The sequence below is a fragment of the Ambystoma mexicanum genome, chromosome 6q (genome assembly GCF_040938575.1).
Source record: "Ambystoma mexicanum isolate Mex_15411 chromosome 6q, UKY_AmexF1_1, whole genome shotgun sequence".
Classification (NCBI taxonomy): Eukaryota; Metazoa; Chordata; class Amphibia; order Caudata; family Ambystomatidae; genus Ambystoma; species Ambystoma mexicanum.
The window spans coordinates 713325672-713348449 of NC_090937.1; the positions used below are offsets into that span (position 1 = coordinate 713325672).

The 22778-nt window shown below is 44.6% G+C and overlaps 1 long non-coding RNA gene across 1 annotated transcript; it reads right to left on the reverse strand.

Moving 5' to 3' along the window:
- Positions 1-1643: 1643 nt before the first annotated feature.
- LOC138516243 (uncharacterized) lies at positions 1644-22724 on the reverse strand. The gene is made up of 3 exons (XR_011282255.1): positions 22585-22724; positions 10069-10253; positions 1644-9070 (listed from the first exon to the last, which is right to left on the reverse strand). It is a non-coding gene; the product is annotated as an uncharacterized lncRNA (long non-coding RNA).
- Positions 22725-22778: the final 54 nt, after the last annotated feature.

Here is a 22778-nt window from a genome sequence, read left to right on the forward strand (position 1 = left end):
TGAAGTGCAGGAGCGGGAACCGGCGGTAATTGATGACGCTCAGGTGGAGCGGGAAAGATGGTTCCAAACCGTGGCAGAGAACATCAGGAGAGGGCTATGGACCCAGAAGCTGAGTCCTGGGGATGAAGCACTTGTGAAGAACCGGCATCCACAAGGCAAGCTGCCACTAACGTATGAGCCGGGTCCGATGGACGTGGTGGCGGTGCAGGGCTCTATGGCGACTGCATCGGATGAGACTGCCACAGTTACCGGTCATGCCAGATTCTTCAAGAAGGTGGGTGAGACCAGGCCGGAGGCGATACTGAGAAGAGACTGGTGAGATACCGGACGAGGGCGGTGGCCTGGCCCATCTTCCGAGTCCCCTAGGCCGAGGGGACGCAGGTGAGGAGGGCCCGATCCGGGAGGCGGGCAGGAGATATCCCCAAAGGGTCGGGAGGAGGAAGCTTGTCCATCTCAATGACTAGGTACTGGACCCCTGAACTGTTGGGCCCAGCCCACGGTCTTGATAGTGACTTGTGGGACTTGGAGGGAAGCTGATAAAGGGGCGTTTATCTTGTGTGCAATGCATTAGTTTTCATATGTTTTGTATTTGCCTTCTTTTGTTGTTTGATATGAAAAAGTAGGAATGTGGTGCCTGCCCCTTTAAGGGCACACACATGGCAGAGTAACAACTCTGCCGCCTGTGCTTGTATTAAACGGGGCGTTGCCACAGCCACGTCAGAGCGACCGCAGAGCCCACACAGCAAGCATGTCTCTGTGTGTGCTCTGTGGCTGGAGGGGCTCACAGGGGCCAGAGGGGCATTCTGACCACATGCAACATACAAGTCCCAGAATGCTTTATTTCATAGCTCCCAACCTTTTGAAAACACACGATTTTATTTTTGGCGGGTGATTCAGCGGCTTGAAAGGCGGGCGAGTTGAGAGCTATGTTATTTCATCATGTGAAACCAAGGACTGGAAAACTGGTGACATCGAGTGTCCTGGTCGCCCTATATTGTCAAAGTCAAACTTTTTTTTTTTTTGTACACTTCTTTACTCATTTATTTTCAAGATTTTCAAATAATCAAAAACTACATCACTAAAAGTTCAATAGAGTATAAAAACATAACACTTTACATTAAATAGGTAAGGAAATACGAAGAATCCTCAATTAAAGCACATATACATTATCAGGTAGTTGGATCCAACAGGAACAACTAATCATCAGATACACAGTCACCATATAAATCCATAAACGGCTTCCAAAGAGCTCGATACTTACTTTCCTTTCCTTGCCTCACAAACATCACCTCAACTGAAACCCTCCTACTGCAGAGCCAGTGTTGACGTTTTGCAGGAGTCGATCGTCAAATGTGGACAAAGTAGTGCAAGAGGCCAGCAACATGAAAACCTTGCTCTTCACAGACGGCGGTCCAAGAATACTCCTTGCCTTAAGCGGAAATCAGCAGAAAAACAGGCAAGAGGCCTTGTAGAGAGGACTATTAGGGGTGACAACACAGGCGTGAGGCACTCAGAAGGCAGTGAGTGCCCGTTATTTCGGGGTGGAAACTCCCTTGGTTTGAAATTCTCCTTGAAGCCGAGGGCCAAGTGATGTATCTGAGCCAGTGATGACATGGAGCAGGAACCAGGCTGACTCAGGTAGGTACCAAAAGAAATAGGCTTTATTCTTGCTTAGTTACATAGGTATTGTTCATGAAAGGTAGGAGAGTAGGTAACAAGCCTCTGCCGTGGTTCCCTGCCTTACTCCAAGTCCTAAGCGACACTCTGTGGAACCCCCAGGTTTCTCACACTCCAAGCTCCACCTCACCATTCTATTAGGCCCTTGCATTCACTCAGACAGTCACAACAATCCTACAAGGATACCACACATCTCCCTCCTTAAAAAACGACCATAAAGAAACAAGATACACCCACTATCATGCTAGGATTAACAATCGGAACAAACTTGACTCATTCTACCCCGGCCTGCCACACCAGGGTCTTAGTGCTGTCACCACGAAGCACAAGCTAACTACAATCAAAAACCTTATACAAGCCTACCTCCTTTTGTCAGGGCTGCCACTCATGGCCTCAGGCCTGCCACACCTGAGCACTAACCATGTCTCCAAATGAGACAAACATACCTACCAAAATAGTGTAGTCCCGCAAACATACACAATGGCCTAAACAAAAATCCTAACATGCCAACAACACAACCAGTGTATCCAAAAACAAACATGCCTCAACGCCTTATTCCCTCTCCTCAAAGAAAACATGAAAAAGGATGAAAAAAAATAGCAAAGAGACTAACTACACAAAAATCACATGAAACACAAAACCGCAGCCACAGAAAGAAAGAACGTGGTGCGTAAAACCAAACACGGTAAAAATACCATGCGAAAAAAGTCCAAAACCGCCACAAGGATGGGGTGTAGCAGTATGCATAGATATAATTATGCTAAAAATATAAAAAAAATTCTTATAGCACAACAAAGAATGAAATATGTCATGCTAAATCCCAAAACTCACAGTAATGTATTAAAATTTGATGTAAAAATTATCAACAATACAATTTGCCAGTGTGTGGTTAAACTGTTCCTCTAACTACCACAACCAAAAATAACCACAACCAAAAAATATAACACTGGCCTACTATCTGTGTGCCACTCCAAAAACCATGAGAATTAAAAAAAAAAATCAACTGGCGTGCTAAACTACAAAACTTGGCCTTACCCTGCACCACCTGGCACAACAGACCAACTACTAGGAGTCCAAACACCCCTACAAAGACACAAACATGTGCGGTCACCTTCAACGCACATAACTTTAAAATGGGCTCCATGCCCAAAACTCCCATGCACAACTGCATTAAGTGACCTCCAAACTACAAAAAACGGGCCCCTTGCCCTGGTGTCTACACAACTACCCTACTCAAGGGTTAACCTCAACTGAAACCCTCCTACTGCAAGTGTCCAAACTCCACAAAACTATGAGGTTACTACAAAGGTTTTCCAATATTTAGGCAAAACACACCCGGCCGGCATGTGAAAGCCTCCCCACAAAACATGCATGCAATCCAAACACACACTTCTACAACAACGTGCTACCACTCACACGTACACAACTGCTACACAAACACGCTACCTCATGTGCGCACCCCATGCGTCACATACACACATAACAGCTACACACTGCGCCCACAAACGCAAACTCCAAACTCAATGTCCACACCACACACTCACTACGCACAAATGCGCTTTTTAAAAATCTACATTCCCTAAAATAGAGATATGCTGCACTACTAGCCATGGTGGTGATCAGTCACCATGCTTGGGCACCTTCCGAAAAAGAAAAAAAAAACACTGTAAGAATCTTGTGGACATATATCCAATCTAGCGTAGCCAATACACCAACTTCATTTAACATGCAAACATCATTATCAAAGAAAACTTCTACTTGCTTTCAAAATCCTGCGCATCATCAGTAAAGAAAGCACCATTAAAAAAAAGCATTGAAATGTGCAATCACATTGAAATGCAATTCCTAGTCATAGCGTCGAACAATTGACACACTGCACACATACTTAAAAGCATTTGCATGTAAACTATAACTTCATTCCAATAAAATCACGATAAACCTGCATTGCATTTATAAAAACTGCAGAACACCATGGCTGAATCCCATTGTTATAGTGTCCTCCTAAAAATTAAACGTTACGGCAAACGATTAGAAAAACATTTAAATACTTAATTGCTCCACTAATATGTCGGCAAAACATCAATACATCACGATATTACTTTGTTCTGTCACAACTAATTTCATATGCTACTAAATCCAGTTTAAATCCATTTACAAAAATGTTTATTCTTCACATGCCGCAAAAAAAAAACAACCTCTTGTATCTGCCGGCATTAATCACAATTAGACTTCTACATGAGCACTGCACTCTGCGTGTTATTCACCTTGGTGCCATTTAAGTCTATGCTGTATCCAACAGTACTGCATACCTCCATGAATGTTCCCAACCGCATCCGGTGTTATATCCAGCACCAAGTTCGTGTCCATAATCCTGTCGCTGGCATCACAATACATGAAATACGAGCATGAATGACGGGGGCATGCTAACCGTTCGTTCGGCGTATCGAAGTGCTTAAGAGTTCCGCAAACGTCATCACGCAAACGTGCCAGAGTGTGCACGTTCAAAGGGCCTTTCCTCTATTGACTATCTCCGAACACAGAGAGAAAAGATCACGGGGCCGGCATACTGCTGTGCGTTCCAGCACAACAGCCATGGCTGGAACGCAAGGGGGGAATACAAATGGGCCACGCCACCCACATCCCCCAGGGACCTACTTAGTGGCCAAAAAATTAGTCTGCCCAATATTTGTCCCGCGCTTATCCCCACAGGAATACGGGCAATTTTCAGTGCAAACCTACGCTCTCGGCATATGTTGCTGACCACATTCTCGCTTGTAAGCCAGTTCTAGTAACATGTTTACACTCCTTCTGGTCGCCTGCAAAGATACTCTGTCCCAGATTTTCGTGTTCTGTAGGATTTATACCACTCCAGACTCCTCCAGACCTTCAAGTAGCATGGACTTCCTGGTGTCCACATGCTATGGCCTCCGTCTCCATCTTAAAGACACTGTCTTTCAACTTGTCCAACATCACCTCAAGAAGTCTTTCCTGGGCTACAACTCTGGATGTGTGATGCCTCCCAAGTCACAGTTGCCTTTCTCCATGGCATAAACTTCGCTTCAGATATCACCAGCTCACCACAACAGCGCTCTTGCAACCTGCTAACACGGCTACAGGCTTTCCCTTCCTCAGTCCTCCTTCACTTTCCCACCTTACTCCGGGTTCAAGTATTCCTCGTCGCCAAACTATGTATCTGAGCCAGTGATGACATGGAGCAGGAACCAGGCTGACTCAGGTAGGTACCAAAAGAAACAGGCTTTATTCTTGCTTAGTTACATAGGTATAGTTCATGAAAGGTAGGAGAGTAGGTAACAAGCCTCTGCCCTGGTTCCCTGCATTACTCCAAGTCCTAACCGACACTCTGTGGAACCCCCAGGTTTCTCACACTCCAAGCTCCACCTCACCATTCTATTAGGCCATTGCATTCACTCAGGCAGTCACAACAATCATACAAAGATACCACACCAAGCCCTTACCTTGAAATAATGAAGAAAGCTTTGGCTTTTTAACATCAATTTTTCTCAAGGCCACTTGCACTGGAGATGGTCCTGCTGCCCGAGGTGAGGCAACGTAGAGCGGGCACAGGTGTCATACATCCTGCCCATCATGCATGTGTCCGGTCTGATCTGAAGTTATGCCCTTCTGTTGCCACAATATAAAGCCCAGAATCTGTGAGCCATTTTTTGCCATGTCAGCTGGTTTATAAGAACGAGAAATGCAGGCAATAATGTGTCCACTAGCCATGCTCTTATTGTTAGATTATTTTAGTATTTGAATACTGGTTACATATAGTGTAGTTGTGATTTATTTAATTAGCAGGTATACTCAACATTTTGTTTTACTTTCTGTTAACGTGTGGGCAGGCATGTGAGCGGAGCCATGTGTGGCTATGGGCGGGGAATACATCTCAGGGTTTTAAATTTTCAAGTACCCCAACCCTCCCTTCAGACCCACACCACTGTGTCCCTATCTCCAGACCCACACCACTATGTCCCTATCCCTCCAAATCCACACCAATGTGCCCCAACCCTCCCTCCAGACCCACACCACTGTGTCCCTATCCCTCCCGATCCACACAACTGTGTCCTATCCTTCCAGACCACTGTACCCGAACCCTCCCTCCCCACACCACAGTGTCCCTATCCCTCTCTTCAGACCCACACCGCTGTGTCCCTATTCCCCTAGACCGAAGCTGAACATGATTTTTAAAGTAAATGTTATTTTTCGCTTCCCTTCTCAAACTGGTGTCTTGCAGGAACGTTCACGGTATCCCGAAGAAAATGCTAATGGTATTCTTAGCCAGCCAAGAGCACACAAATTGCTGCTGCTCCTGCAGCCTGTCAGCCAGTGCCTTCCCGCTCTCTTGCAGAAACTTTCCAGGTATCCCAAAGAAAATGCCCACTTGCACCGCAGCCACAGCCTTCCCGCTCAGCGCTCACTGCTGAAATAGCTCCGGAACCGCTTCTTTGCTCTAGAAAAATCACAATGGTAATGTAGAAATCACATAAAGGAGAGTGGGCGGGCCGTTTCTCGAATGGGAACTAGTCGCTACCCTCGTTGCACACCGGTGCAACATAATGAGATCTCGTTGCTAGGGCCTTTCCTCTAATGAGATCCGTACAATGCAGCGTGTACGTAACGAGAAGATGGTTAGATGCTAGGGCCGTTCCTCTAATAGGAACTAGTCTCCACTGTACACTTTTTTTCTTATTCATGTTGGGGACCGTTCTCCTCTTACTACGTAAGATATGCTCCTCCACAGAGTCTGTTAATGATACTGTACCGAACGACTGTTGCTCTTTAATTGTAGGTGCCGAAGGCATCTGAGAGAAAAATTGACTCTTTCATAGTTGTTTGGTTACTGTTTCCTGAAGAATATGTGGCTAAAGAATAAGTCAGTGGGCAGATACAAACTGCATCGAGTGCTGGGAAGACATGTTCTAAAGTACCCACATCGCACACTGGGCTCATATCATTGGCTCACTATTTAACTAAGGTGTGCGATCCTGATCACATTGTTTAATCTCACTGTTGAACAACATGTTTGAAAAAAAAACACTGTTTCAGTATCCTTAATAATGAATGTGGAGACACATGCAGCAGTCACACCGATTGTACAAGCTTTGTGTGGGTCGTGCCACATCTTTTAGCTTTTGTATGGATTGACAAGGGTACCTGCCCACCATCGGAGACGTTTTGATGCAATGGCCGATTTGAAAAGGTTCCTCTTCCACTTTGAATCCGCAATCTATAGCATTTGAATAATTTAGTGTTCATACATTCTGAATTAAAATGTTGTAATACACGATTACAAAGCTTTGTCATTGACAATATGAATAGCCATGCCAAATACAATATTAAACCTAATGTGAGTGTAATTCATAGCTGTAATTTAAAAATATTGATTATATTTAGCATTTTCGTAAACATGTTTCTAATTATGGAGAAGCTAAGGCATTTCAATATGGAGCTGTTTGTTTCGCCCATTCTTTCCAGTTTGCTGAGTGGACTTTGCTGCTTTGCAGGTCACTACCATGAGACCATAGTTGGCATATTCCTGCCTTGCCCTCCACCCCAAACAGTTAATGACTTTGTAGTGGCAATCCTCCAAACTTTGATCCATGCCCAGGCTTGGATGAAACTAAAGAAAAATCCTTGAGCTGCTAAAAAGGTACCAGGCAGGCCGTGAAGGCTTCATGCAGAAGACGATCAGTTGAGCACTACATTTGAAAGTGCCGCTTAACCCATGCAGTGGTAAGTGGAAGGGAGGTGGGGGAGGGGAAGAAGGTGATGACACCGGTCTTCACCCCAATAATTAAAAGATTACTTTTATCTTTGCATTCTTTTTTCTTTGTTGGTGAGCAGACGGGACTGCGCTTACCCAAGTCAAAAAGGAAGATCTTCCTGGAATCATTCTTGAGTCATCAGGTGACTCCATCCTAGAGTCATCCATGGCTAGTTCAGGGAGATCATCCGAAACCATCCTGAAGTATGTGTATAGGCCGAAATATTCAAATGAGATGACTCTAGAGTTATCACAGAAACTACTCCAAGAGGAGTTCTAATTACTTCCAGTGATGAACTTGTATTACTCCAGGATGACTTCATGACAACTTCAGGATGGGTTTGAAATTGTGAACGATTATTGCAGACAATTTCAGGAGGATATTTCTTTCAAACGATTTAGGAAAAGGGTTTTGATTCCTTGTGTGTAAGATGGGTGGTATTACTATAGGGTTAGACTTATGAATAGTGTACTGGAAAACATGGAACTTGCAGACGTTACTTGCCTTCTTTGCTAGAGCACTCAAATGTCATTAACTAAGGTTTGCTGATTTAGTATACAAAACTACAAATTCACCCCACAATGTCACAAACCAACCTCTAAACTCCCTCATTTCATAGCTCACCGCTAGCTAACATGGCATCACACCCAATAAACTCCCACAATTACAAATCACTGCACCAAAATAAACACTTTCAGTGACCTAAACAGAATCTGTTAAAGGTCTACCGGCATGACAAGATTGCCGATCACTTCACTATGAGCAGCTAGCAATTAGTTCGACCATTCACCACACCCAAGATAACATTAGCTGACACCCCCACTCCCCCAACAGAAATCCAACAGCACAAAAACATGTACCATTTACAAGTTGGCACCAACCTACAAATTCACCAGATCAACTATAATAGTTCTACACACAATAGCACTTGCATCTTCAGTTTCACAGAGCAGCATGTGCGCTACAATTACATTGTAGATTAGTAGCAGGGGCTGCCATAGCAACCAAACTCAGTTATGGGGATGTTACAATTCCATTGTTTTTTTAAAAACCGTAATCTGAAAGATTGCACAGGTGTGTGGTAACTAACATGTAGGTGTCACTTCATTGTCCAAACAGGCATGACTGTCATACTGTAACAGAAACACACTGTTAAGGAGACGTGGTGATAGAGTTCAGCTTGTCAAATTATATCTGTCCAACAAAACATTTGTAGCAGACAACTGACAGGTTACTTTATAGTCCAATATTTTGCAGTTTTTGCACAGCTACATCGCCAGGAACTGCAACATTACACAGACATTTGCATATTTAATGCTGTGTCTATCAATTGTCCAGGTGAAGTAAGAGGCAGGTTCTGAGGAAGGAATGTAGGAGGAATGAAGAACACTAGCCATCCCTGCCAAAAGACTTAGGTTTTCCAGCTTTTATGAACAGCCATTAATACATTTTGGAATAGTCAGTTTTCAGCCATCAGCTTTTACAATCTTCTTTTTCCAGATTCCATCAGTAGCTGCTTTTTCTCCTCTTCCTTTCTTTTTAAAGCCTCAATTATAGCTTTTCGTTATTTCATCAAAGGTTTCCTTTGTCTTAATACTGTTTCTTGGCTGCGGGTATGAAAAAGGCAAGTTGAAACTTCATAATGTGACTACCAATACAACAAACATTTTGCCTGAGCTGTACACTGGGGTGACTCCCCTTAAGCACGATCCTATCCACCCCCTTAGGGTTTTGCTTACTCTTGCTCTCCTTGGCACTTTCCCTCCCTCCCCATGCAGCTACCCACAACTCAGTGTAGCTGCACACATAAAAATGTGTATGGGTACATACCCTTGAGAGTGTGCTGTGACCACTATAATTTATAAACAGCGGCGAGCTGTGTCACCAATTCTGCATGGTCTTAAAATACCTTGAATGAATAGGACAGAAAACGGATTGGTATTTGCGAATCATGCTCTACCTTGGACATCCTAGATTGGTTCCCCAACCTGTGGACTAAACTTTCAGGATTGCATCTAAGGTATAAAAAAAAATTCTAAAGATAGTTTAGGAATTTCGATTTGGGGAACCAATCCAGGATGTCCAAGCACCACTAAAAACTTTTAGCACAACGCGCCAGCCATTGACAGGTCTCTCGGGGCTCAACCCTTTATCATCAAGTACCATCAGAAAATAGTTTCAAGATATTTTCACAATCAACTTCCAAACCTGGTCAACATACCAAGTGTTCAATTTCAAGGCCTTGAAGACGGCTAAGGTCGAAACAATTCACTTACAGATGACCCAATATTGTTTTACTTTCATTCTAAAAGACTGCATACCTAACTTTAAGGAGGTAGAGTGCGATTCGCCAATACCAATCCATTCTCTGTCCTAGCTGCACACATACTCTGACCTGGACTACAGTCCCCGAGGGCATTCAACCCATAGCACTCTATACTTTAGAGAGTTACTCTAGAGGAAAGAGATGCTGTAAATGAGGTGGGCATTGTGCAGCATTCATCTGTATGTGTGAAAAAAGGGATCTCGCATAGGGACGTCAGATGTACCCTCCTCCCCGAAACATCAAATAGATGAACCAAAAAAAATAAAAACATTTGCTTACCTAACTACAAAGCATGACTGCCTTGAAATCCTTTTCTTCACGTATTTCTCTTCTACTTTCATCAATACCCTTTATCGGCAATTTACAAATAACTTCACCAGGAATTGCAAAGGCTCAAATTCCCCATCCTTTCAAATGCAGGGAATTGTCGTAATCAGAAAGAGTGCCATGATTTGAGTTATTATCTAAAAGAAGAAATAAAAAATTAAATTTAGTATGCGCCAAGTATTTGTGAAGCAGGTCTGTACCCAAAACCATTAATTTATAGTGGGCTTGCTATGGATGTTTCTGCCTGATGTGTCCAGATTTATGAGTGATTGGTGCTTGGTTAACTTCCTCCAAGACTTCCACCCATTGTGGCTTTAACTAGTTGCATCCGTTTGCAAAATTAGAGGTGGGTGTTCTGGAGAGGCAATACGTTCTTAACTGCAGAGCTCTTGTAGAATGCTGCAGTTATTTTGTGTGTGTCCTTTAAAAGACAAGCACCCGTTTCAGTTTCTTAAACGGACATATCAACCATAGAGAGCCCCAGCTTGCAGACAGCAATATGCACAGGAAATAGGAGGGCATGCAGGGACAGAACCCATTACCAAAGTGATCTTTACTGGGGGAACCGTCAATATTACACCTTAGCAGGAAGGCCTTTGCTAATATGAGCCAGGCACTAATCTCCAAAAGAGTCAGATATCTCCTTCCACCTAAACCTCCCCCCCCCAGCCCCATGGGGGTCCAGGAGGGGGGGGGAGATTATTTTACTCAAGGGGGGGGGTCAGCATAGAAAGGCTTGAAGAGCACTGCCTTAAGGGAATAAAGTGACCTCCCGCTTTCAAATAGCAAAGCAATTAACAGCACTCTTTCATGCCCGGGTCAGAAAACTCCCGCTACCCCACCAGTCCTCTGATACACAAGGCTGCTTAAAAATCCAGACAAGCATGAAAATAGCTCAACATCCTCTAATGAGAATGAACTGGTCCCATCATTAGAGAAGAAGAAAAAAACATAAAAAGCATTCACCCCAGATCATAATAAACAATTATCAAAAAGATATTTTCAAAATTAATGACATGGATCACTATCCCTAGCAAGCATTCAATAAAGTTTACAGGCAAACTATCTTCAATTAACTGCTGAGGTCAAGTGGTTGGAGAAAAGAGAAAAAAAAAATTAATAAATAAATAGAAACCGCATTGAAGGGGCAATAAAATCCCTCCGGGAACCTCATCAACCTACATAGAGAATGTGACATAAGTATAACTAGAACATGCAGTAATCCCAAGTCCCTAAAACTTACTTTTGTATATATTAAATCATGTAGCGATTTCCCCAATCCCCAAAGTGTTGAACAAACTAAACGTAGAACGTAGATGGAGTAGAGCAGGAGTCATGATGGGGGCGAGGGGGGACTAGAACACCGTCCCCTGCACATAAAGGCTGGCACAACTAGCCCTACCGTGAACCAAAAAGGCAATGGAAAACGGGGGTAAACAAGCCATCTGTGTGTTCTTTAAAAGAAATGGCGTAAAAAGCTCTGCCTCATGGGTATAGCATCCGTAACTTCCAGCAGTGAAAAAATATTCAAAAGCATTACAATACAAAATTAGTCTTTGAATGCCAGACAGTTTGCTTTTTATGGGGGGGGTGGCTTTACAGAACCTCTTTAGGGGTGCTTTGACCTTGAACTTCAGAGTACCTGCCCTGTACACTTCACATTACACAAATCTCAACAATATTCCCCAGCTTGAAAGGGGGCTGGGGGGGGGGGGGGGTGCGTTGAGACTCTCCTTTAATGCAAATACAGTTGCTGGACATGCCACTTTTTTTTTTAGTTGGCTGGTGTTCAATGGCTTAAGTGAAAGCAATGATCAGGTTGCAAGCATCAAGAGAAATAAATAGATGGGGCGGAGGTGTGGGGGGGGGCATCTGTCCACTGTTGGTTAGAGGAGTCTTTTTCTCTCCCTTCTTCATGAGAGTTTGGATGGCCAATATTTGCAACCATTCTCTGTGCGTAGAATCACAACAACAAATCTAAGCCCAAAGCACCCTGTGCCACCAGAAAGAGGAATCAAAGAACTCATTCATCAGGGTGTTACAACCATCCCCAGCCTGAGACTACACCTGGCAGTATGTGCAGCACATCCGTACCACACAGCGGCTCAAACAGTCTGCCACACACTTCAAAACCTAGCCAGCCTTCATGCTAGCCAAACAAAACTTTGCCACTTGGCATACTTCTTCAGAATAAAGCAATATTAAAAATGCTGCGAAAGTCACACACGCTTCCCACAAGCCACACATCAACAGTCCCCACGCAATGGAAATCTATGCCAGCGGGTATCTGTGCACTGGCATGCAGCTGTCTGGGCAACTTATTGAAAATTACAAGCATTGTGCCCTCTATATAAAATAGACCAGGGGGTCTCCAACCTTTATGTTGGCGTGAGCTACTTTCAGTAGGGGGCCAAGAGCTACTTGCAGGCTATATCAGGGGTTGTTCATAAACATTGGAACTTGTACTTTTTTAGCTGTAATTTTCCCTTTATAAATATAAGGAATAACATATCCCTTCACGATTATGTTAATAAGTTCAAAAATCTCTTTATTGCTTTCTTATTTATTAGAAGTTCTCATAAAAAGACTTTCACAATGTATGAAAATGATTGGGGCATTTAGTGTGAAGGTTGACACTGCATGCCATCCACAAGTGCTCTGTAGTCTGGTGTATAACTTGATACAGCAACTCGAATGGAGTCACTCAGATGCTCATCGGTCAGGCGGGTTCGAAATTCCGATTTGATGAATTTCATATCTGAAAATGCAGATTCACTGAGATAGGTGGAACCAAACAGAGACATCACTTTTAATGCTGCTGGGCAAATGATCTTGGACCCGGCCAGCGCCGTCCCATGGACCAGAGGGTTGACGAGGCAGAGGGACAGCCAAAGCAGGGGGTGTTGTATGATATCTGGCTCCCCCACAGCAGATTGCTGGAGAGCCCAGCAATCTGCTGTGTGGGAGCTGGATATCATACAACACTGGAAATGCGTGCTTCCGTCGCTGCTCGCCTCTTCCCCCATGGACAAGCAAGGTGGGGGCACAGAGGGTTAGGGGTGCAGGGGGAACCAGCATTACAGTGATCCGGCCCCCCTGCTCACCTTTCCACACGCGTTAGTCTTCATGGGTCCAAAAGGAGAGAGGGAAGCAGAGGGACCGACAAAGGCCTGAAACGCTTGCTTCCCGGCACTCCCTCGAACTGTGGTGCGGCGGTCTGAGCTGAGAAGCGGCATCGCTTACTAGGCAATAAGACGCTGGCGGCACCAGCAGGAAGCAACAACACAGTGTGGACACGCGATCCAAATGCAGGAAAGCGCACGTCCAGGCTGCTTTTATTCCCCCGACCCCCCCCCATCTCATTGCACTGACTGAGCAAGTATTTTCTCTTTTCTCACTGTCCTGGATCACAAGCCCCACAGATAGAAGACCTCTGCCTACAGTATGGCTATTTTTTTAGGGCTAAATACTCATTGTTATCTTGCACGCAAGACTAGATAGGCGTTTGCATTTTCACCGTATACTAGCAAAGCAACGGGCAGGCACCTAGTCAATGAGACAACGCAGATAAATCAAGGAAGTCGGTCCTATACAGAGAGAAAGAAATATTGGGGGGGGGGGGCAGTGTGGGGGGCTGGGTCAATGCAAGTCAGGCACCTCTCCCTGCAATGTTCAGAACCCCTCACATCGTAAAGGCAGTAAAGTTACAGAAATCATGCCAAGGGAACTGCATGCCGTCGTAGTGTGCCCATTGCCGTTTTAACAGTGAAAGCCGTGTTGCGCAGATAACGGCAGCGCTGGTCATTGGGCCAGCTCTCGCCGGATCCGAGATTCCATACCAGGTGTGTAGCCGGATCCGGCCAGAGTCAGCCGCCGCAAACCCCAAACCCATGCTCTGCGCTGGGTTACTTAAGGAGGCGGCACGGAGTAGGGGGCGGAGCAGCTCATTGCCGCCATGAGCACTCTGATGGCTCCGCCCCCCCTACGTGTACACAGCAGGACTTTGATACAGGTCACAGCTGCAGGAAAAGCAAACTAACTTCCTCTGGTGATCCTGTGCAGGGTGCACGGGGTCACCAGAGGAAGTTAAAGTTCTCAGCCACGACCCGGTTTATGCAATGTTTGTCGGATACTTGTATCTGACAAGCATTGCATGAATAAATACCCCCATTATCATTTAAACTATCCCACACGATGCTACCACCCAACTGCTTTCAGAGGTGAGCTGCAGGAGATGTGCCGGGTGTGGTTCAAGTAAAAGAAAACATTGCTTATGGCGTAGTGTGGATGTTGAGTGGGACACAGTCTGTTGCAGTCAGACATTCCCTTTGGTTTACAGTCTTTCTACACGCTCCATTCCTCCAGAGGAAGCGCATTAAACAGTGTCGTGGACGTAGAGACGGACGCAGTCTGTGGCTGTCGGGGCGCCAATGGACGAAAACAGAAGTCTGCGCAGCGGGCGCCATAGAATTATGGAGGAAGAATCGTGCCCCACCAACTTCAAGCAGCAAATGGCAACTCCTATCAGGAAGGGGGGCAGCGAGAAGATTGAAGGTAAGAGATGCGTCTCCCGGGAGATCCTAGTGTGTGACACACTGGAGGGGGGAGGCGATAAACAAAAAAAGACCGCTGAGGCAACGCAGGCAGCGTGCCCACATGAATACAAAGAAAGCAACTCGAAAAGACTATCTGAAGCTGGAGATATTGTTTCCATTGCTATAAACACCGTCACCCCCAAGGTAAGCCCACGACCGAAGCTCTAAGGTCAGGAGGCAGCTCTCCCCCTCCTACCTGCTGCTCGCGGTTAAGAAAACGAACATGAAAGTAAATATCGAAGTCCACGATATTGTGGTCAGAGAGGATTTAACAACTCCTCCAGATACGCTGACAAGGAATAATGCATGGGGGTATTGTGCGGATAACGTGGAAGAAGGAAACTCATTAGCCCAATTAACATCTGAAGACAAAGGACCACACAATCCCGGGAAGTAGGCTTCAAGATCTCGCGAACGCCTAAGAAGGCAAAAAGCCAAAAAATGTAAGATCTACGCAAGACACTACCTCAACCCTCCCTACCGAAGATGCTTGCCGAAAGGAGACGGGCCCCTGGGGGATTAAGCCCAGCACGGCCAAAGTGCTGAAAACAAAAAAAACAGCCATGGAGGGGGCAAATTCTTACAGCGGGCTACAAATCAGAAGAAAAGACTCAGAGACCCCGAAAATACATGTGTTTGTGTCCAAAAGCGTTAAAAACAAAACCTCGTCTTCTCCCTCTCTACAGCAAAAATCAGTGCTATCTAGCACACAAACATTTTTTTGCAACAAAAATCAATGGGGGAGTGGCTTCCTGTTGAACTGACAGACGCCGAAATGCTGGCAGGGTCAGAAGCCTGTCACATCAGTAGGTGTCAGTGCCTGGGCTACATTACAAGTAAGCTCAGCAGACAAGCTTCCCCTACAGGCCCGTTGCAACGACAGAAAACAAGCGCTAAGGGCCGGGGAGGACCTGCCCAAAACTTGATAAAATGGCATGATATCAGGCAAGAAAAAGGACGGTCCGATAGCCAATTAAGTGAGGACATTCTACAGAATCGTATTCCAGAGATGACAAACAAAACGACTGCAACAACGGATCCCCCATCGCCAAAATAAACGGCCGCCTGCCTAGGACCAGCGGACCGAGGTTGGCTTAGAGAAAAGTCAACCAGACAATACCTGCATCGTCTAACGAAAGTAGCCTTCCAAGGCAAGAGCTTGGAATGACACCGATAAATGAGGGGACTCAAAACAGGATGGCATCTCCACACGTGGCTGAAAAAGAAGAATCACAGAAAGCTAGAACCACATTAAAAAAAAAATGAAGAAAACAATCATTACTTGAATTAACCCTTCAGCATGGGTTGACCTTGGAGAGGACTCCCCCGAGGAGACGGCTCAGCGAAATTTCAACTCCTGTTTCACGAGATACCCCTTCCAACAAAGTCGACTTGATGTCCATTATGACAACAGTCACAATTGCACTAGCCCCTTTTTGTAAACTCTACGAGGCTATGAATTAAGCCGTTAAAGACAACTCGGCAATAATGTCATCCATGCATTCAAAACTAACCCATCTGGAGGGTTATATTGAAGCCACAAATCAGGAGAACACCAGACACTCAGAACTAGTTACAGCAACAAGTTCAACTCAAACACCAGTACGAGATTCCTCTGAACAGAGTTCCGACATGGCCACATCAGCCGGCACCCAAAAGGAAGTACTGGTACTAACCTAAGCCAAGGGCAGAGCAGCTTGCGTATAGGAAGGCATTATCCCAGATCTGAAGTCACAAGAGATGGAACCGGCACAAAAGAAACCAAGGGAGAATGGGGCCATTGCAAGAGATCTAGGGACTTATGAGCCATTACCACGGCAAAATCCTTTGCGAAAACCATTGCGGGATTTAAATGTAGGGCCCAAGGTATCCTACGGGATCTTTGGACAAAATGGGCTAGGAATAGCAAAGAATGTGATGGTATTTAGAGGAAATAAAGAAAGCACAAAGGGAACAGGTTACGGGGTAGTGGCTCAGGACGTTGTGAAAACCAAAGCCGACCCTCAAATAAAAAAGTGTGTCTTTAGACTTGAATGGATCTCCAACAGAACAAATAATGTAGTACTCAACCGAAGCAAGGTTATACAACTTTGCGAGCCTGAAAAGACTGCACTCAGGGGACATCCTGATTGTTGAACCAAGGGAGGAAGATAATAAAGAGTGCTCCTATCTCCATATTGAAGCAAGTAACGTAAGGAGCCTCTTCAGAAACTCATAGGGGACTTCAAAAGGATGGGTTATGAAGTTAAGGAGATTCACGAACCAAAGAGACAACAGTTTGATATGAATCAAGAGAGAGAAAGATACATGGGCAGAAAAGCTCACCAAGAAAGCCCAAGTAATACAAAATTGAAGGACATAGACTAGATGCACAAGAACCTACATAAGGACGCCTAACCACAGTCGGACGGGGTATCTTTGAAATTGTGAACGCCGTCCATCATATGAACGGACCCTTAATGACTGTTCGCCAACAAGGCGAAACAGCAGACTCTCCAAAAAAGCTAAAAAGTGATTCCCACGAGGCTCTGCCTTCGGGAGAAACAAAGACCATGAGATTCAGAGAAACCACTAGCACAGGCGTAGGGAGGAAAATGAGCAACAACCGCCCCCAAAGCAGGGCATTTGGACATCAAGAGTCCAGAAAAACTATAAATTCTTCTAGCCACCAACATTGAAATGCAGGGAGGTTTCGGGGCTTGACCTAGGAGAAGTCAGAAGAAGAGTTGCACCAAGGAAAAACTCAATGTGCTCATGGAATACCCGAGGTTTCAGAATTTAACTACGATCTCGGATGTTAACCTGGGCGACTGATATTGTCTGTCTCCAAGAGACATGGTTAACTACAAAGCCTTACCTCGATGGATATGACCTGGAACTCTCACCAGCAATTAAGGGGGAGGTTGGTAGGCCCATTTCCAGGCTCCTAACCGCCATAAGAACAGGAAGCGGGTTAACGCTAGATTCTACCCTTCAAGCCACAGAACTAATTCAAGAAGTCTTAGTTTAGTGGAATAGACAAGAGCCCCAAGAAGATCCAACTGAATTTGAAAAGATTCTCCTAATCAACACTTTCTGGAACCCAGCCAGAACTGATGCTGACAAATACTTACATGCCATAGAAGACATCCTTGAAGAAGCCAATGCCACCCACAAAAAAAAAAATACAAAAAAAAAAAAAAAAAACATCGATCAAACAATAATTTCAGGTGACTTAAATGCAGTGTGCGTAACAGAGGGGGCAAAGGAGGCACACCTTCTTTCGAGAGTGCATTTATATCTTAGGGGCAGAAAATGGAATCTGCTAATGGATGCATACGATCTGCATAACCTCCACAAAATAAAAAACAACCAAAACCCATCAGCACCGGCATGGGAAGGAAAAGGAGTGGGTCTCATGATAGATCACACGTGTCTCAAGAAAATTGCTGGAGCAAATTGAAGACTTTGAAGTCGTGAGAACCTTAAACAGCGACCATAAACTAGTAACCCACTGCAAAGTCACACACCTGAACAGGGAAAGCATGGTTAATAACCTGGAACCTTGTAAGGGGAATACACGCCTTAGACTAAAAGAAAAAGAAATTGTCTCCTTGACATCCGACTATCGCCAAGCAAAGGAACAGTGGGGAAAAAGAGGCATAGAAGTTCTTGCCTATCAGCCCTTCCTCAAAGTACACAAAGTTAACAAACTGCAGAGCTCTGACACCTTAAAACCAAAGCTCCACGTGTACAACAAACTGTTAGTACCTAAAAAAGGCGAATGGTAAAACAAAGGTAAGACAAAGCAAACGCTTGGTGAAAAAAAAAAAAAATCCATTATTAATAACTAAAGCAAAAGAGGAGGAAAAAAAACTACAAAGCCTGGATACGGCAGCAAAGTGTAGATTTATACCAAGCAGACTCGGAAGCATTCTGAGTGGCAAAAACTCCAGGGTCTTCTGGAATCTGATTGAGCCAAGCGCAAATGAATCAACAACACTTGATAACAACGTGGCTGAACAAGCTTGGATTTCACACACGGAATTATATAAATCATTGGGAAACAAATGCCCACTTGACACGCCATCTGTTAAAGTGTGCCGGAACATCGCCAGTGACAAGACGAGATCAGAAAATTATCGAGCACCAGGCCCAGATGGGTTAACTAATTATAACCTGAAACAGCACCCGGAAGCCTGGGCATCCCAGATAAGCCAGATATTCCAGCACTGCGTAGACTGCAGTGCAATGCCCTCAACATGGAAAAATGACACCGTAGTGCCAATCTTTAAAAAAAAAAAAAGGAGACAAGAATGATCCAAGGCAATATCGCCCAATCGCTCTACTGGATACCATCGGCAAAATGCTTGGTTCCTTAGCTCTGGAGGGCTTCCAAGCGTGTGACCTTTCCCTCCGATAATTATGATCCACTACAGGCGGGCTTCGTGCGTGGACTGGGAACTTCAGCAAACATTCTTCTAATAAGTGTTCTGAAGGCAAAAGCACTTCAAGCCAAAACACGATTAGGTCTAATCTTTGTGGACTTGATGTAAGCTTTTTGACAGGGTGAATAGAGAAATATTGTGGCAAAAATGGATCCATCGAAGGTGCCTGAGCTCAATTTTACAGCCTATCCAGGCTTGTACTCACAGACCTCAATGAGAGTAAAGCTAAACAAGCTGGCATGGCATCAGAGATCGTAACAGCGCATGGGGTGAAGCAAGGATGCTCTCTAGCGCCAGCTTTATGCAACTCTTAATTTGCTGACTATAGGGACTCCCAGGAATTAATTCGAGCCTTCCCGCCGTCATTGGGAAATACAAAAATCCCAAGAATCCTCTATGTGGACGACATAATACTGCTTGACCAAACCCCTGTCGAGTTACAAAGACATATGGATAACTTGAAGGTCTACCTGAGAGACAACAACTTGGAACTCAACGAAACAAAAAAAGAAGGTAATGTTTAGGAAAAAAAAATGAATAAATAAAATAAAGACACCACAGTCTCAAACTGTTCACAGGGTTAAGAGGCTGAAAAACGTCACCACTTTCAAATACTTGGGGATAATACTGAACAACAGTAGAGCTGAAACACCAATGCAAGACCATCTACGAGTAAATATGAGAACTTTAGTAGTCCAAACAAAAATCATGAACAGAAAGTTTGGACGTTTCTCATTAATGCCAATCCTGAAATTCTTTAGATCAAAGGTGATCCCAAGTATAGTTTTTGGAGCTTAAACGATGCCATCACTTCCAGACTCCATATGGATTAAGCTTGAGGGACTCTTTTGGCGCCAAGTGCTGTCATTGCCAAAGTCGACTCCTATGGTGTTGATTCAACGCAAACTGAGTTTGTCCTCCCTGAAAGCGTCGAAAGAAGCGGTCTGATGCTATACAGGAAGATCATTCAACTGGCTGCGAAATCAATTTTGGAGATAATCAACAGAGCAATGTTGAACGATGAAAACCAAATGCTCACAAAATGGAGATCAAAGAACAGGAACTTATTGAAAAAAAAAAAACAATCGGAAGTTCAGAAGAGGACCTCCTCGCCAATCCAGGGAAAGTCAGTAAAAAGATCCTAGAAATGGATTGGATAGGATAGATTCTGAATGCAGCCTGACAAAGGATCTGCCATATAATCCAAAAAAAAGTAAACAAGATTATACCATACAGCGTGAAAATCCCAGACAAAGCTCTAAGAGCAAGTTTCATGAGAATTCACCTAAACTTAATCAGCACAAACGAGATCTTAGCGATCAGGCGACAGGTGGACTCAAACAAATGCCGCTTCTGCACCCAAGATAATCAAATCGAGACAAGAAGGCATCTCCTATCCTGTACAGGCCTCTCAAAAGAAAGATCCACATGGCTAGGCCAGCTGCTTAATAACGTATATGTTTATGATGAACAGGAATGGCGGGTCCGCTTAATAAGCGGTGAAAAGACAAACTGGGTCATCGCAGTGGTGGGTTTCTTCAAAATGATTGGCCTGGTCGCATAAGTGACAAAAAGGATCTGACCGATAAAGAAATATTCACTTGTTCGTCTAAGCTGATGAGAGAGTAAAGACGCGATTACATAGCTAATGAACTTCATAACTAAGCAAATGCACTGGAGAACTTGAATTGCTTCTTTTTGTAAAAAAATTGTTCACACAATTAAATCATGGTTTCCCCACAGACCATCTGCTCTTTCACCATTAGCTAGAGTAATTGCTCTTAACGATTCTTTCACAGCCTGCTTAAAATACTGCTCTGCATGAGCTAAGATCACAGTGTAGACTAACATTGCTGTTGGTATTTTAGGTGCACAGATGGCTGGTACGGTTTGCTCCCGTGTACATGTGCGGGTCGGACTGGGCCATAAAATTGTCTCGGGCACCAATGAAAAAGTGGCCCATAGTTGTAAATGGCAATTTATTGCTTTTCTAACCCTGTTTGAATAGTACCCAAGAGGGGAATGGGGGTGAAGAGATTTTTTTTATTATTATAAAATGGGATGCAAATTGTGCATTTTAAAGAATATTTACTCAGCAACACTGGTCAAAACTATTATTAACATAGTGAAGTAACATCACCAGTGCCATGGAAGTGGAATTGATATATAGTTTGGAAAAGCAGCAGCATGAAAGAAATCGCGACGTTTAAAACTATTATTTTGGACATTTCCTGTGATCGGAGGTCAACTTCCAGCTCCGCCCCCTTAACCTCAGCCCTCACCCCGGCCCTTGACCCCCCCCCCCCAAATTGTTCTCATTTCCACCACTGGATAAGGTGGTAGATGGCGGTAGCCGAATCTGCCATGAAATTCCCTCGGCGTGTTCGGCCGCACGGCCATAAATCACTTCTGTTTGGGGGTGGGTGGAGCCGAGGATGGGGATACCAGCCAAGAAGACACACAAAGATCCGCTGTTGGTGCAAACTAAAATCAAAATAGGAAAAACAAACCCATCAGTGTTTGTTCTCCCCGTTCCCCTCCCTTCCCGCTGTGAAACACCTGTGTATGAGCTTGATGTAAATAAAAATATCAAATATACCAGGCGCTTTGCTGGGATGAATAAGCGGCTTATAAATAAATACCTGCCCGTGCACAGCGTGTAGCGCTCCTTCCTCCGCGATCCTCTTCCCAAGCACGTAGACCGTCCCACGTGAAAACGTCACGACGACGTAACAGATACACAGCGTTAAACCTTAAAAAGCATTTCAGAAACTATCGGCAAACTTTAAAACAAACACAATGCTAGCGGGTCTCATAGGGACTTTAAATGTGTGATTGATAATGAAAACAATACAAGGCCTCTGTTTAGCCTTCTCTTGCACACATTGCAAAGGGGTAAATGAACAATCACCACCCAGGGGAATTCCAAATGCCCCCCCACGCAGGAGAAATAAAAAACTGAACTGTTATGCTGGTAATTCGTACCCATATGCGTCTGTCTGCATAAAACACATATCCCCATCTGCTGCACATACCAAATCCTGCAACCCCCTCCCTCCTCCAGCGGGGAGGATAACTAGCCGTTCCCTGTACTGTTCACTGGTACAGTGGAAGTCCCATTGGGACGGGAGGAACACACTGTGCCCAGCCCCACACCATAAAACACATCTCCCACGGGCAAATCGCAGATCTGCACGAGAAAAGCCCAAAACCAACCTGTACTTTAAGTAAATCTCACCCCCAAAATACCCCCTTTGATGCACGTTACATATCCTCAAAAAACACTGAAATAACGAAAAAATCGAAAACTGAATCTGCCTGTACTTTAAATAAACCTCACCCCTGATGCACATTACAAACCAACAAAATACACAGAAATACCACCTTCCAAATATTGCCGCTCTGTATTAAAGTAACAATCAACAAGCGATAACTTTAAGACTTACCAGAACCCAAATAACCAACTATACGCAGTGGTGGAGGCATCGCTCCGCAACACCGTCTCACCTTCCCTCTCGTGCAAAACAGATGGCGAAGTGAACGCTTAAACCCACGCGATGAAGCGGACGTTGAAACCCACGTGATGCAGAGCAGCCCACGTGATGATGCGGACGTTGAAACCCACGTGATGCGGAGCAGC